The 13,665-nt window shown below is 39.8% G+C and overlaps 1 protein-coding gene across 5 annotated transcripts in view; it reads right to left on the reverse strand.

Annotated features, from left to right (window-relative positions):
* Positions 1–13,665, reverse strand: part of TPK1 (thiamin pyrophosphokinase 1) — a 453,436-nt gene that overhangs the window by 246,086 nt on the left and 193,685 nt on the right. The window lies entirely within an intron of this gene.

A 13,665-nucleotide genomic window follows, 5' to 3' on the forward strand; every position in this document is an offset into this window, starting at 1 on the left:
TTGCATAGGACAGAGAGAAATGGAGAGAGGTGAGGAAGTCAGAGAGGGGGAAAGAAAGACACCTGCAGACCTGCTTCACCGCCTGTGAAGCGACTCCCCTGCAGGTGGGGAGCCGGGGGCTCGAACTGGGATCCTCACGCTGATCCTTGCGCTTTGTGCCACGTGGGCTTAATCCGCTGCGCTACCGCCTGACTGACCATTAAATACTTTTAGGATCAAGTCAAAAGTCAAATTTCTCCACTTTCAAAACTGTAGATAAATAAGCCTTTCCTTGATTTTGTTGTGTTGTTGTAAAAATATGCTATCCTCCTGAAGCTCTGAAATGTATGTATTTATAAGGGCTTTCTAAATATAAGACCGGATAATCTATTTTTCTCTGGGTTAAGTGCTGCTACTTACAAGTAGCAAAAGTGAAAAACCTTCCTTGGCAAAGTTTTCATCAATGAGTATGAACTTAACTGTGAGTTTTTCTTTTCTTTTTTATTTACTTTCCCTTTTGTTGCCCTTGTTGTTTTTCATTGTTGTTGTAGTCATTGTAGTTATTGATGTCATCGTTGTTAGATAGGGTAGAGAGAAATGGAGAGAGGAGGGGAAGACAGAGAGGGGGAGAGAAAGACAGACACCTGCAGACCTGTTTCACTGCTTGTGAAGCAACTCCCCTGCAAGTGGGGAGCCGGAGGCTTGAACCAGGATCCTTAAGCTGGCCCTCACTCTTTGTGCTACATGCGCTTAAACCGCTGCGCTACCACCCAACTCCCAACTGTGAGTTTTTCATATGTGGCTCAGTTCTGAAGTAAGTTAAGATTTTTTTTTTAAAAATCACAGAATGACACTGAATTATGTCCTGTATCTTTTTTTCACTTATTTAGAAGATAATGTAACTATCACCCCTTCAGTGTTTGAACCTAACCTATTGTATAAATTGATCTGTGCTTATTGAGCTATTCTGCATTCCAGGGATAATCCTCACTGGGCCACAGAGCACAATTATTTTAATGTAATCCTTAATTTGATTTACTATTATACTATCAAGGATATTTTCACACATGGTTATATAAGATCTTGTTTTTTCATTTTCCACTGGTGATTGTCCCTGGCTTTGTCAGAGTGATAGAGCTTCTAAACAGAATTTGGAATGTTTCTTCACTTTGCAATTCCCTGGAAAGGTTTTAGAAGATGTTTGTAATTTCTATAAAAATCCTGGTAGTGGGACTCGGGCGGTAGCACAGCGGGTTAAGTGCATGTGGCACAAAGCACAAGGACCGGCATAAGGATTCCGGTTTGAGCCCCCTGGCTCCCCACCTGCAAGGGAGTCACTTCACAAGCAGTGAAGCCAGTATGCAGGTGTCTATCTTTCTCTCCCCTTTTCTGTCTTCCCCTCCTTTCTCCATTTCTCTCTGTCTTATCTAACAACAATGACATTAATAACAACAACAAGAAAACAACAAGGTCAACAAAAGGGAATAAATCAATAAATTTAAAAAAATCCTAGTAGTAAAAACGTTTTTGAGGAAGGGGGGATTTCCAGGAAGTGTGGCTATGGACTAACAGTGAATATCAAAGACCCCCCACACACACCAATAAATCTTGACAACTATGGAAGTCACAAACCTCATTAAGTTGCAGTAGAATATCAGCAGACAGAGACCTCAGGTGGGTGCTGGTGTGTGTGGACAGGGTGAGAGGGGCCACAGAGCTGAAGCCAAACACCTGGACACAAGAGACACCATTCTGTCTCTTGACAATAGCAGTCAAGGCTGTGTGCATATAGTGCTGACTGTGTGTGTGTGTGTGGGGGGGGTCAATGCTGAGCTTTGGCCCATGACCATGCTATCTGGTCTCTGCTTTATCTTCAACTTTATCTGTTGGCATATAGTTGTTCACCACAGTCTGTTATGGAGACTTAAATTTCTGTGCCATTGGTTATAATATGTTTTTGTAAATGAGCCCTAGTGTGTGCAGAAAGTCCAGGTAAGGAGATGTCCACTTTCCTTCTCTTTTTCAAAGGATCAACTCTACTTTCATATTTTTTCATATTTTATTCCCTATTGAATTTTTTTCTGTTTCAGTTTTGCTAGTCCTGACTTCTAATGACTTGGTCTGAATTCTTTTTTCTTCCTACTTCTTTCAGATAAAATGAAAGCTCATTTATCTAGTCCTTTTCTCTATTCACATGGTCATTTGTCAGTCTAAATCCTCCCTCTTATACTGCCTTTTCTGCACTGTGATTTCTGATGTTAACACAGTACTTCAAAACAATAAAAAATAATCACACATATCTAGAGATGTATTCATTCACATTTTGTGTTAGCATGAGATAAATAATGAAATGAATGAATGAAGTTTTTCACACAGTCTCACAAGACGATGTTACTTTGGGGTGGAATTTTAATAAGGCATATTTTAATTTGATAATTAAAGGGAAAAATAATAAAGTTGATAAAATCAAAGCACAGTAAAATGGAGGAAAAGGGAAATAAAAAGTATTAGATTTGATGATAAAAATATGATTATTGGGGCTGGCCAGTAGCACAGCGGGTGAAGCACGTATGGTTCAAAGTGCAAAGCTTTAGGATCCTGGTTCGAGCCCCCAGCTCCCCACCAGCAGTGGGGTCACTTCACAAGCTGTGAAGCAGGTCTGCGGGTGTCTTGTTTTCTCTCCCCCTCCCTCTCTGTCCTCCCCTCCTCTCTTTATTTCTCTCTGTCTTATCCAACGATAGCAATGGCAATAAAAACAAAAACAACAAGGGTAACAACAAGGGCAACAAAATGGGAAAAATGACCTCCAGGAGCAGTGGGCCTAGCGCAGGCACCGAGACCCAGTGATAACCCTGGAGGCCAAAAAAAAAAAAAAATTCTAGTCACTAAGATGATTATAAATGATTCCTTGCCAAATTATCCAAGTAAAACATTATTTCATATCTTCAGCTATCTAATCTCATTTTAACAAACTAAATAATCCAGGAACCAATACTACAAGGCTGAGACTAACCTTGATGTCTGAGTTAATTAGTTAGGAATGTCGCTATATGATAAATGAACTTCAGGAGAAAATAAAACTAACAAAATCATCAGCAAAGGAGAGACAGATGAACTTTTGAGGTCACATAATCCAAATTACTAAAAGTGAGAGTGCCCAATCCAAGCTCTGTCTCTACCACTACCAATCTCTGGCCTGGTAGAAATAATGAATAATGAATAATTAGAAACAGAATGAAGTGGGAGAAATGACTGGGGAAGACTTAACTTTGAAAAAAAAAAACAAACTTGTTCATTTTCAACACAAAGGGAAAGACAAGGAAAAGCCAAATGGAAAAGAGAAAGATCTGAGGGTCCCTACACTAGAAGAAACTGTCTAGGAAATGTATTAGCTTTTCTATACTAATCTCGGAATTTTACTAATGTACCCTACTGATCACTAGTGAAAATAGTGTCAGTGAATTGTCTTGACAGTCCTATAACCTTAGATTTTTCTCATTCGAATCTCTCTCGATAGAGTGAAGGGTAACTTGGAATGGGTTTGGTGGATTGCACCAAAGAAACGGACCCCTGGGATGGGTTAGTGGGCTTTCAGTCCCTGCCTGGTACCTGGTGGTGGAGGGTGACTTACGCTGGAGAAGTCTCACGCATGTGCCAACACTGTATTTACTGTAAACCATGAATCCCTCCCCACAAAAAAGAAAATGAATTCTGAGAGATAGGGAGCAATCTGTATAGCTGTCAAAAACTGCAAACTATCTCTCTCTTCCTCAACTTTATGAACTGAATAATAAACCCTTGTAGAGGGTGGGGCAGTAGCGCACATGGCACTAAGAGCAAGGACAGGCTAAAGGATCCTGGCTTGAGTCCCAGCTCCCCACCTGCAGGGGCGTCTCTTCACGAGCCGTGAAGCAGGTCTGCAGGTGTCTTTCTCTCCTTTTCTCTATCTACCCTCCTCTCTCGATTTCTCTTGGTCAGATCCAACAACAACATCAATGATAACAATAACAATAACGACAAGGACAACAAAATGGGAAAAAATGACCTCCGGGGCAGTGGATTTGTAATGCAGGCACTGAGCTCCAGCATTAACACTAGAGGCAAAAAAAGAAGAAGAAGAAGAATGATAAACCCTTGTCAAACACGGAATGTTTTTTCTTGCCATCCTCCCTTACAAGAGGCAACTGTACTTCCTCCAAAAACCCAGGCCGAATTTGCAATCTCTACTCCTATGTCCAACCATAGCAGAATGACAAGCATGTATGTAGTCTTGTGAGGCCAATGAATATTCCTGCACACCATAAGCTATCAATCCCTGGGCATGCTCTACTTGTGCTTTCAGGTTTATGATTTGTTTTAATGAATAGAGAAATGGTAAAGAAAACGGCAATTATAAAATCATATGAGGCCCACTGGAAACATATTTCTTCACGGTAATAAAATGAATATTCAATTCTGTAAAGGAGCACTCTAACTCAATGTAAGCAATGGGCATTTTATGGGTCTCTAAAAAATTAAAATATACAGACTGCTACTTCTGTTCATACTATGGGAATTAACTTCTCACTGTAACTGTTTAGAAAAAATGGATGAAAGACTTGAAGCAATCATATTCAAGGCTGGATATAAGGCAGGTCAGAACAGCAAAGAGAAATGATACTATGAAGGAGATTGTTGCCAGAACTTTATTCCTGTAGTAGTTCCAAAATCACAGGAAACTAAAGGTCCAGAGAACAATTTGAATGGAAGGTAAAGCACTAGCAAAAGCAGGGCAATGTGCCTAAGAAAGCAAACTATATTCCGAAGGTTAGTTCCTGAAGTGGTAGAAACACAGAGGCCCTGGAGGGTTGGTACACAGACTCATCTGGGCACAGTGAGGAGATGTCAGGCAGTGGGCCATGTCAGAAGGCAAGGGACCTAGACTTTCCAGAGAGGACTCTGGTGGGGCCTAACCTCTTTACCTGTCACTAAAATTACAGAGACAATCAGTAGAGTCTTAACCTATTTTGGGAAAAACAATTTCAAAAAGAGAGTCACATTGAATCTACCATAAGATAGTATCTTGAAAGCTTACAAAGCATGAAATCTATTCAGAAGTAACCCAGCCATGCCTCAGGACAAAATTCAACACTCTTAAAAGTTTACAACAAGGGAGTTGGGCGGTAGCGCAGCGGGTTAAGCGCACATGGCGCAAAGTGCAAAGACCGGCATAAGGATCCCGGTTCGAGCCCCCAGCTCCCCACCTGCAGGGGAGTCGCTTCACAGGTGGTGAAGCAGGTCTGCAGGTGTCTGTCTTTCTCTCCCCCTCTGTCTTCCCCTCCTCTCTCCATTTCTCTCTGTCCTATCTAACAACGACATCAATAACAACAATAATAACTACAACAATAAAACAACAACAACAACAACAAAAAGTTTACAACAAATTTAAGGATAATACAATTCAAAATGCCTGAGAGTCGATCAAAATGTAGGAGACAGGTAAAGAAAGAAAGTGAACTATAGTCGGACACAAAGACAACAGGGCAGGTGTTACACACATGTTCTATCATCAAAAGGTAGAAACCAAGGTAGGTACAATGAATGGGAATGAAGGCACAAATTGACTACATGAACCATTTAGAATTTTTTTTAAATAGCGGGGGTAGATAGCTTAATGGTTATATAAAGAGATTCTCATGCCTAAAGCTCTAAACTCCCAGGTTCAATCCCCTGAACCACCATAAACCAGAGCCAAGCAGTGCTCTGGTTGGAAAATAAATAAAATATAATAAAATAAAAAATGCCTAGAGAAAGAGGGAAAAAAACATTGGTAGTAATTAATACACGGCTGAGACTTACAAAAAGGAAAGTCCAGAGTAGAGGAGATATAACTGTTATGCAAAAAGACTCATGCCTGAGGCTCCAAAGTCCCAGGCTGAAGCCCTTGTACTACTATAAACCAGAGCTGAGTAAACAAGCAAACATCAAACAAACCAATGGCAGAACTGAATAGAATCATAAAAAAAACCCAATAAAAAGGAAATGGAAAAAAATGAAATTAATATAGATTTAAATGGAATCATATTAAGACACTAAATATAAACAGTGATAAACACTAATATTGAAAGAGATAGATTTAACAAGATGAAAAACCAAGCTATTTAAAAATTCATGTTGAAACTAAAACCATGGATATAAAATCTAAGCTAAGAAAAAAAATCACAATGCAAATGTTATTTAAAAGGCAGGAGTGGTAGTATTACTATTATATTTTAAGGTAAATGTTAATTGAAAGACTATTAAATAAAGAAGCTATTTTTTTCCTTATCATCACAAAGTCTTCATTTTCAAGTCGCCTTATTCAGATAAAGAGACAGAGAGAAAGAAGAGAGAAAGACAAGTGACAGAGAAAGAGAAAGAGAGAAAAAAACTGAGAGAGAAAAGACACCCAAGAACCAAGAGTTATTCTGATGCCAGGCTCAAGCCTGAGCCATGTCCATGGGTAAGCAGACATAATATCTAGGTGAGCTATCTTGGCATCCCCAAAAGGAAGCAATTTTATAATGACAAATGGATAATTTAAACAAGAAAATTAGTATGTAATAAAAGCCACAAAATGCTAAGAGCAAAATTGAAAGATGCATTATTATTATTGCCTGACAATGGCCTTATAAATTGGCAAGAAATGATAAAATATGTAAGAATATATAGTCTATTTTTGAAAATTATTTTATTTATTTTGGATTGTGACTGAGAGAAATTGAGAGGGAAGGAGGGGTAAAAAGGGAGAGACAGAGAGAGGAAGAGAACACTGATTTATCCTGCAAGTGGGGACTGGGGGCGTTAACATAGGTACTTTTACAATCTAATGTGTGCACTCAACCAGGTCTGCCACGTCCTGACCCCAACTCTACAGTCTATTCTGGATTGAACAGTGGTGCCAAAAGCCATTCTCTGCTTGATAGAAGATAATGCCTGTAAACACAATAAAATTTTGCAGCTTGATCAGAATCCTGTCGTGCTGTCGTTCTTTGTGTCTTATGTCCCTTTTATTCCAGGTCCCAGGGTTCCTAGCCCCTGTTCTCGCCCTGCTGGCTGGGGCATCTGGCGCCCGAACGTGGGGCGAAGAAGCCTTCTGGAGATCTTGGAACACTGCTGCTAGAGAGGATAGGCCTATCTGAATTCACTGAGCCACCGTGGCCTATGAGGTAACACCCCGGCTCTCACTGATTGCCATGGAGCTGCCAGGCCGTGAGTCGCATCTGGAGGAGTGTCACAGCGGTGAGGTAAGCACTACCATGGGACAGGCATTGAGTAAACAAGATCTGTTTATTAAAGGACTTAGGGAGTCCCTCAAGACACGAGGAGTAAGGGTTACGAAAAAGGATCTCAAGAATTTTTTTTTTTATTTTGTGAGTGATGTTTGTCCATGGTTTCCCTTAGAGGGGACTATTGATGAAAAAAGATGGGCTAGAGTAGGAAACTATTTAACAGATTTTTATGAGACCTTTGGTCCAGAAAAGATTCCACTCCAGGTTTTTTCTTATTGGAATTTAGTAAATGATATACTCAAAGTCTATAAACATTGTCCTTATGTACAGTGAGTCATGAGAGAGGGAGAAAAAGTCTTAACAGGGACACTCCCGGCCACCTTCTGTTTGTGAGTCTGTCTCTATTCCCATGCCTGATTCAGGAGACCCCGCCCCTGAGGCCGCCTGCTAAGTGCCCTCCTGTTAAAATTTACTCCTCTTTGACAACATTAAGACCCCCCACCAAAGATGGGCCTGATGATAGTCTTTCTCCTGAAGAGACCTTATCCCTTGATGAAGAGATGGCCAAATATCATAATCCTGACCGGCCACCCCTACGCTCTTCCTTGTCCAGACCGCCTCCTTACGCCACCACCCCTCTGTTTTGTGACCCGGTAATCGACTTGGCCAATATTACTGACTATACCACCAAGGCTAAAACTCAACTAGCACAAAAAACAACTTCCCTTATAAAATTAATAGAAGAAAAACAAGAGCATTTACAATTAGTTAAAGAACTGTGGGCTCTTGATTTGGCATTATCTTAGAATTAGCCAGCCAAAAAGATCCAGCTTTTTTCCCTCTACTATCAGAAAGCGTTAAACCAATTCTGAGTGAGATCTTATCTGGCTAGCAAGCTATTCTTTAAAGAAAGAATGAAATCAATCATACAAGACGTTCTCTTTAACTTAAAAGCTATTAATCAGAGAACCAGTACATACTTTTGATATAAATTTAATGATTTGTTTCTTTAAAACTGTAAAATGTACCTTATCCAAGAAAAAGAACTTTCAAAGATTTTTTCTCCGCTCTTCTCCATGCATGGCGGTAAACTAAGCCCGCCTGTTCCATCTGCACAGCCAATCACAGCACAGAGCTCCTGCTCCACAGATTGGCAAAGACTTCAGTCAACCATCCTCTAAGCCACAAATGCCCCTGGGGGGGGGGGTGGAGAGGCTATGAGTTAGAAATCCAAAAGCCGCTTTTCAAAGGGAAAATTTTTCTTTTCACCAAGAATGTCTGTTTTAAGTCTGTGTGCTAACCTTGTTTTCAATAATGTGTGGTAACCCCTAAGTAACTAAAGTTTGTTTTAAGTTTTAAATAAGATTTAGTTAAGCTAAATGTGGTTTTAAAGATCCCGATTCATAGAGTTGGCACACCTTTACCAGAGTAAAATATAGGACAGTTTCGTCCTTCTGATAGCTAATATCAGCATCAATTCATTATTTAAAAGATTTTCTGAGATATCTAGGCATGGTAAAATGCCTCTCCAGTCTCTCTCACTCTTGTGAGAATTCTAAATATTGCAAGCACCCCAATACCAACTGCCACTGTTTGTAACAAATTCCATGTTTGAACTGGCTTTCTAATAACCCAGTCAGTGTAGAGCAGTGGCCTTGCCAGGAAAAACGGGTTCAACATGATATTCCTGGCCTGATAAAAAAATTTTCATTTGGCAGATGTGATTCAACAAAATTATTTAGTGCAAAATGGGCATCTAAAAGAAATGTTAACAGTAAAAATTTATTTTGAACATTTCAGCTATGAGGTTTTATTTTAGCCTTTTAAGTTGCCATATTAGAGTTCTAAAGAGCAAAATCTATTAAGAGTTTTATATCTACGCTTACTAATGATAGCCTTGTGATGAGTAAAGATCTTAGTAAACTAAGTGATAGTATGGTACTTAAACTGTCTAATCAGTTTAAAATAATACTAAAAATTGGTAAACATTTTATCATGTCAACACATTAGGTATTGACTTTCTATAACATATTGGTATATTTTAATAAAGAGCCTTCTAAAATCGTATGAAAGAACTCAAGCCAATTCTAACCATTAGATCATCAATTAAGTTGGTACAAGTTCTCTCCCTAAGTAAATAATTATAGGTACATCTGCACAAGAAGAACTGACTTCTCATATGGTAAGATTTAAAACTAAACATTTTTCTTTTTTTATTTATGGGTGTGTGATGACTCCTAAAGTCACTCATATCCTAAAATTTTTCTCATTTTTTTACAAGCCTCTTAAAATTTTAACGCTTGACCTGCCATAGTGAGAGCATTTTACTGGCTCCTGCATTGTTTAATTAAGATCCTGCTATTCAGACTTTTTAAAAAAATTTTTTAATATTTATTTTATTTATTTATTCCCTTTTGTTGCCCTTGTTGTTTTATTGTTGTAGTTATTATTGTTGTTGTCGTCGTTGTTGGATAGGACAGAGAGAAATGGAGAGAGGAGGGGAATACAGAGAGGAGGAGAGAAAGATAGACACCTGCTTCACCACCTGTGAAGCGACTCCCCTGCAGGTGGGGAGCCAGGGTTCAAACCGGGATCCTTATGCCGGTCCTTGTGCTTTGCGCCACCTGCGCTTAACCCGCTGTGCTACAGCCCGACTCCTGCTATTCAGACTTTTAAGATTAATCTCCATTGATAAAATCCAATGCTCTCTGGCAGATTGATGTAATTCACCTGTCCATGTTTAGTAAACAAAAACATTTTTTTTCTCAGTTGGTATTTTTTCCAAATTTATGTGGGCTACAGCTCAAACAAGAAAAACTATAACCGTTAAGCTCAATTAATAAAAAAAGAAGGGGAATGCACCCCCCAGTATTCAGTTGGCTAAAGTGTCAATGAAGTAACTATACTAAACCTTTTTAATATTTACAAAAATTCGAATTGTCCATTTATTGTATCTCATTGACAAAGCCACCCACTTTTCCAGTCACAGAGACATATTCCTTTTTTCTCTTTTTCAACACTGGATGTCCATGTTTGTTTTCCTTTTATTATGGTGGATGACATTATTGCTCTTGCAAAATCCACAGTCCCTGTTGGCAAGTCCTTACCACAAAGGACGCCAATGGCAGTATATACTCCAGCTAGCCGCACCAGCCTATCCAAGTCTTCTCTTTCTGCTGACCTACCACTGCTGACTTCATCTTTGCATGTTAATTGACTGCTCACTTTTCTCAAAATATTCCTCATGTTCAAAGAACCTCACCTAATGTGTATGTACCTCCTCTGTGTTTTGGTACAACACCATCCTATATTTTCATGTCAATTCTTCTCTACCTGGTCCTTGCCTCCTAGTTTTGCTTGTTCCACAGCTGACCCTCTATGTAGAAGAAAAATTTCATCAGTTCGCGCTGACAACCACCAGAGGACCAGACGTGCTGTGTTTCTTCCCCTGGACATCACATCCACTGACTGCTTCCCTTAGACTTGCTGGTGGCACACTAGGACACTCTATATATTCCTCCCATGAATTTTCTGACAAATTACAACAGGTTATAGACTCCACCACAAATAGTCTTGAGTCACTACAGAGCCCCTTATGGGACCCTTGATTAGTCTTTTGTTAATGATTACCTTAGGACCCTTTATTTTCAATAAGATTACTGATTTTATAAAACAGCAGATTAACTCCTTGGCATCAAAACCCTTACAAATACATTATCACAGGCTTGATTTAGCTGACAGAGGCCTGGCTGAACCTGAGGGTGACAGACCTCCCTTTCGGATAGCATAAAACTCAGAATTATGCATTGAGACATCCAACCTTGGCAGGTCAAGAACACCAGTAAGGGGTGTGAGGCTAAGCACTGGAGGGAGAGGACCCCATAGTCTGCCTCTGAGTCCCTCGTGAAGCAAACATGATTTGCATGGAGGTTGGTGTCAGCAATAAAAATTTTGTGCTTTGAAGTTCTCTTCACCCTGGAAACTGTGGCTCTGCCTCCCCTCCCCAAAAGACACCAAGACCCTTATAAGATGCGGGAAGATTGGTTCTATATTTAATACCTCACAGGAGGAATCAGGTCAATACATCTTTCCTCTGGTTAATGCCCACCAAATCTGCTGTTAAGGTCTCTACCCCTCACCCTCAATTTCCTGCCTCAGTTAAATTGAAAAGAAGGGAGGAGATGCCAATAGCCATTCTCTGCTTGACAGAAGATAAGCCTTTGAAACAATGAAAGCCCTCGAGATAAGTTTCTATTTTCCCGCAGGTAGGCCATTTACCAGAAAACAAGTGACGCACCACCTAGTTATAGTTAATAGACATAGTTTCGTCTATGTATGTTGCAAGGGACATTCCACCCTGATAATTGCTCCCCCCCTCCTCCTCCTGCACTCCCCGTTCCCCAAAGCATTATAATGCCTGTAAACACAATAAAATTTTGCAGCTTGATCAGAATCCTGTCTTGCTGTTGTTCTTTGTGTCTTCTGTCCCTTTCATTCCAGGTCCCAGGGTTCCTAGCCCCTGTTCTCGCCCCGCTGGCCAGGGCACGGTGGCACATTTGGAAGAACATACATCTTAAGGACCCAGGATCAAGCCCTCAGTCCTCACCTGCAGGAGCAGTGAAGCAGTGCTACAGGTGTCTCTCTCCATCTCTATCCCCTTCCTTCTCAATTTCTGTCCGATTTATCAAAACAAATTTAAAACAATTAAAAAGCAAAACAAAAACAAAAAAATTATTTATGGGCCAGCTATAGTTCACTAAACCCTTTTCTGGGTCAAAATATAAGATTTAAATAATGAGAAGCATGTCAATAACAACACCTAATTTAATTTCTTTGACTTGCTTAAATAATATGAATCAATAGCCACTGAACTGAAATCAAACTTGCAGAGAATACAGCATTCAGGACCATAACTAAAGCATATATATTTTTATATGTACATATATACACATACATCCAACTCCAAGAACCTGTCATTAAAGCACTTTGAGAATTTCAGTTTCGGGAGTCGGGCAGTAGCGCAGTGGGTTAAGCACATATGGCTCAAAGCGCAAGGACCAGTGTAAGGATCCGGGTTTGAGCCCCGGCCCCCCAGCTGCAGAAAAGTCGCTTCACAAGCGGTGAAGCAGGTCTGCAGGTGTCTTTCTCTCCACTTCTCTGTCTTCCCCCCACCTCTCTCCACTTCTCTCTGTCCTAACAATGACAACAATAATAACTACAACAATAAAACAACAAAGGCAACAAAAGGGAATAAATACAAAGATAAATAAAAGAGAATTTCAGTTTTAATGGAATCATGTTTAGTAAGAGATGAGTGAATACTGGATAACGTCACTTAAATGTGGAGCTCAAAACATTAAGGGAAACTAAAGACTGTGGGGGGTGGGCAGGCAAGGGGTAGCACAGTGGGTTAAGTGCACATGGCACAAAGCAAAAGAACCGGCCTCAGAAGAGGTGAAGCAGGTCTGCAATATCTATCTTTCTCTCCCCTCTCTATCTTCCCCTCCTCTCTCAATTTCTCTCTGTCCAATTCAACAATAAAGACAGCAATTAACAACAATAATAGTAAATACAACAAATAAACAAAAAGGGTGGAAATAGCCTCCAGGAATAGTGAATTTGAGTCCCAGCAATAACCCTGGAGGCAAAAAAAAAATTAAACGAAATTAAACGAAACAAAACAAAACATAACACAACTGTCTATGGCCTTTGCCACCAGAGTCAAGAGCTCTGAAGCAGGATACCAAGGACTCTTAGGCAGAGGCTGAGAGGGCACTAAGGACCCAGTGCATGAAGTTAGAGAAAGATGTCAGCCAGCTGTCGAAGTGGTGTACAGACACCTACCATGGGGGACATTAGAAACTGTACTCACATGACAACAACTGTCTTGCAAATCATTACCTCCACTGATAAAATGAGATGGAAATAAAATTCATTTCGTTTTTGACATATTTATCCTGCTTGTTGTTTAAACCATTTTAAGTAGTCAGATTATGCTTTATACGCATTTATACAATTACTAGAACATAGAATGCATTCATATGGAATGGATTAATCTTATAATTAAGGGACACCACAAATTTTGTTTAAAAATAAATAAAAATTTGAACAGCCAGTTTCTCACTGACCACTCACTACCCAAAATGGTACACAGTGGTGATCACTCTCTAAAATAGTATCTAACACTTACATAACCACACTATTACTTTTCGGAGTATTCCACAGAGCATTTGACAAGATACTCCAACTCCTGTTCTCCTGAAAACCCATTAGAATGCTCACCAGCGAACATATTGCCACTACCTCAATGCTGACCATTTAATATTATTATTGCAGTTGATAGAATGTGTGGTCAGTGACTTCCTTGATAGGTGAAAATGGACTTTCTCTGTAGGAAAGTTTAAATCGGATCTGCTCTCAGAACCGTGCTCGATCA

This window comes from Erinaceus europaeus, chromosome 8 (genome assembly GCF_950295315.1).
Source record: "Erinaceus europaeus chromosome 8, mEriEur2.1, whole genome shotgun sequence".
Classification (NCBI taxonomy): Eukaryota; Metazoa; Chordata; class Mammalia; order Eulipotyphla; family Erinaceidae; genus Erinaceus; species Erinaceus europaeus.